This window comes from Chiloscyllium plagiosum, chromosome 7 (genome assembly GCF_004010195.1).
Source record: "Chiloscyllium plagiosum isolate BGI_BamShark_2017 chromosome 7, ASM401019v2, whole genome shotgun sequence".
In the NCBI taxonomy this organism is placed as follows: domain Eukaryota; kingdom Metazoa; phylum Chordata; class Chondrichthyes; order Orectolobiformes; family Hemiscylliidae; genus Chiloscyllium; species Chiloscyllium plagiosum.
This window is the reverse complement of record NC_057716.1, coordinates 36,135,249-36,139,389: the sequence shown is the minus strand read 5'-3', so window position 1 is coordinate 36,139,389 and position 4,141 is coordinate 36,135,249.

Here is a 4,141-nt window from a genome sequence, read left to right as displayed (position 1 = left end):
TCTCAACCCCGTGTCTGCGTGGGTTTCCTCCGGGTGCTCCGGTTTCCTCCCACAGTCCAAAGATTGTGCAGGTCAGGTGGATTGGCCATACTAAATTGCCCATAGTGTTAGGTAAGGGGTAAATGTAGGGGTATGGGTGGGTTGCGCTTTGGCAGGTCGGTGTGGACTTGTTGGGCCGAAGGGCCTGTTTCCACACTGTAATGTAATCTAATGTAATCTAAAAATCTAATCTAATCTTCCTCCCCACCCCCGCAAATCAGACATTCTAAGCAAAACATTCTTCCCTGACAAATGTGACAACATGGAACATAATGTAATCTAAAAATCTAATCTAATCTTCCTCCCCACCCCCGCAAATCAGACATTCTAAGCAAAACATTCTTCCCTGACAAATGTGACAACATGGAACAACATGACATCTAGTACCAGAAATACTGAAGTTGAATATCATCAATATGTTTAAGGGGAAATTGGATAAGTCACTCAGGGAGAAACATACAGAAGGATACACTGATGGGTTGAGACAAAGTGGGAGTATACTCCTATGGAGACTAAATATTTGCACTCACCTGCTGGGCCAAAAGGACGTTTCTCTGCTGTAAAATCACTGTAAATTAGATTACATTACATGTGGAAACAGGCCCTTCGGCCCAACAAGTCCACACCGACCCGCCGAAGCGAAACCCACCCATACCCCTACCCCTTACCTAACACTATGGGCAATTTAGTATGGCCAATTCACATGACCCTACACATCTTTGGACTGTGGGAGGAAACCGGAGCACCCGGAGGAAACCCACGCAGACACGGGGAGAACGTGCAAACTCCACACAGTCAGTCGCCTGAGGCAGGAAATGAATCCGGGTCTCTGGCGCTGTGAGGCAGCAGTCTCTGTAAAGTCTCTGTAAATGTCCCAGTCTCCTTAAGTAAATAACAATTTCGTCACCCACTAATTTGGAAAAAAGGGGTCCCACTAGGGTATAAAAGCTTATACAATTAACATCCATTACTGAAGGTACCTCTGCAGAGAGAGCGGTTTAATCTTTGGCTTCTCAGTAGCAGTGGAGTACAGAGCTTTAATCTGCGCTTTGGTTTAACTTGAGTTGGCAACATCAAGATCTTTACTGAGTTCAGCTTGGGCCTTTTTAAACCCATCATAGGACTGAAAGCAACATGGTGCGAAGATGAAATTAAACTTTGGGATGTAAAGAAGTAGGCACGATACTACTTTGCTAACTGTACAAGACAAACACAAATTCTTTTCTGAATGAACAAATCTAATTTTAGCGATCTGTAAAATCTGTTAACCACAATGTCAAGAAAGATTAACATGGATAACAAAAAGCACAGTTGGTTAAATTTCATCAAAAACAAGTTTATTTATTCCGGATTTTCCTCTCAAACCCTTGCACAGACCAATCAAAATACAGCAATCCATATATGCAGCATTTAATAAGAAAGAGGCCCTTGTTTTTTTTTGAAGAATAGTGAGACAGTGGTCAGGAAGAAGGAAGTATAAGATCAGAATATATAAGACCCCATTGGAAAAAGGAAACTGTTGAAAGTAGGAAGAGAGGAGGCTATGAGGAATTTGTGGAAAAAGGTTTGAATGAACGTTAGCCAGAATACATAAAATCTTATTCATGGGGGAGAAAAAAAACCAATCAGAAACAGGAAACCTGCTAGATGACTTTTCCTTAAGATGTCAAGAACAAAAATTTATAGCCCCCAACAATTTTTAATTAAAGGAGATGGATGCTGATTCAGTTTTGGGAAGGCAGTATGGAAACATGTGAAATGTTCTGAACTGCAATCTCTTCAAACATCCAAACATCCCCAGCTGAAATCTGCAGCGTAGTGGTGGGTTCAATCTCACCTCTAGTTGTTTGATGAGGCTGGCCTCCTGTGCTTTCAATCGCTCCTATTGACATTTCTTCAGCTGTCTCTTCAGCTTGTCCACAATGGACTTGCGCTTTTTAAGTTCGTCCTTCAGTGCATGGATCCTGATCTCAATATCATTCTGGACTGACGTAGTTTCTGTAGAAGATCTACCCAATGGATGTTAACAGGTCTCATTACAAACAAACTCAATTTGGACACTAACATTAGCGGATAAGAGATATATGCAAACCCGCATAACACTTGGTCACACCTGTTCAATAACTTTAATCAAACCTGCGATGCCACTGATCAAACCCTCATGCAATGGATGCACTGACCACTTGGGGGCCACGGTGTCGCCATGCACATCAACGAATCAGACCTGCAGTATCACCGTACACACCGGCCAATCACACAGCATAACTATCTGGGCAGTCAGCATCGGTAAGCATGGTGCAATTCCGGTTAGAACCATATTGAGGAAAAAGCCAAAATGAGAAGCTAGAGACTAAAAGCTTGTAAAAGATGTGCATTTGAAGGACAGGAGAGGAATGGGATTTGGAAAGGAATTCTGCAATCAGGCTACTATACATGGTCATAATTTAGGTTAACTCTGGAAGGGATGCAACAGTCAGAGAACTTAAAACCACAAGAGATTGGAGGACAATGTTAGACTAAAAGTCATAAAGTAAGGCAGGGATTCATCATGAAAACTTTCAAAAATGTGACAATTAGATTGGAGAAGTAAGAAGATTAGGAGGCAAAAGTCATTAAGGACAGGCTGATAGTTTTCACAATAAGAGCTCTTTGGAAGTGCTCACATTTATGGAGTATAAGAAGAAACATCTGACCAGCAGAGGATGGAATTGTCAAATCTGTTGATGAGAGTTATGGATGATGAGGCAGGATACATGTAACTTTACAGAGACAGGTTTGTGGTCAGTAAATGCTGGGTTCACTTGAGGCTGAAATATGCTGCTGAGATATAAAGAGTTTGGACCAGCTGAGGATAGCAAATGGGAGGCTGGAGTGGCAAAGGGATACAGCTGGGGAGTCAGAAATAGTTTAAGTTGATTTTTCTTTGTTGAATACTTCAGTTGTATGCATTTTTTTTCTGAAGAACTGGTCCGATTCTTTCTCCAATTGAGACAGATGCCACATGATCGAAGTTACTGACCAATGAAATCAAACTTGTATCAGTATTCATCTCTTACTGTTTTAACTCAAGAGATTCCAAAGGAAACTGAGATAACTAGATGTTAATAGCCAATCTAGCACACCTATGCTGACTTACTCTGGGCTGTCAGACTCAATGATGCTGACAATACAGTAATAAGCAAAACTAGAGGGAAAACCTTCTGTGACAGAACTCATGTCATCATCCCACCACGCAAGATGGCCGAACTCGAATTCAATAAAATAAAAATCTGGAATTAAGAATCTAATGAAAACCATGAATCCATTGTCGATTGTCAGAAAAAAAAACATCTGGTTCACTAATGTTCTTCAGGGAAGGAAACTACCATCCTGACATGGTCTGGTCTCCATGTGACTCCAGACCCACGGCAATGTGGTGGACTGATACTTAACTGCTCTGTCGACAATTATGGATGGATAATAAATACTGCCCACCCAGCAATGCCCACAACCCACAAGTAAATTATAACAAAACTGCCTTACTGAATCCTACAGCAAGCCCAAATCAGGTGCTATTCTCACTTTCACACAAAACAAAAGGCTGGAGAATCACCATTCATCAGTGTTGTGCTATACTCTCAGCCATGCTACGTTTTACAAATAAATGCACATTGTGTTTGAATTTCGAAGCACACCAAATGACTTGAGGAAACGTCTGTGAATCTTCGTCATGTTTGAAATGTCCTTCCTGTGTCCCAGAAACAGGTTGATCAGACCAGCTGCCAGATGTTTTGCGGGGTTTTAGAATAGGTCTGCCATGCGCACACACTCTGGGGCTGATTAACTGGCCATCTGGCTTTGACATACTCTCAGGGACTTTTGAGGAAGGAGACTGAAAAACCAGAGAAGAAAGCATACATTAATTCCAGTCTGACATTATTTTCCAAGTTTATGAAAAAGCAAGAAGGGAGGATAAGAAAAAAGATTGATTTTAAACCTCCCCCTGGGTGTCATGGTGGCTCAGTGGTTAGCACTGCTACCTCACAGCCCTACATATCTGGGTTCAGTTCCTCTCTTGAGCAATTGTATGTGGAGTTCGCACATTTACCCTGTACCCACGTGT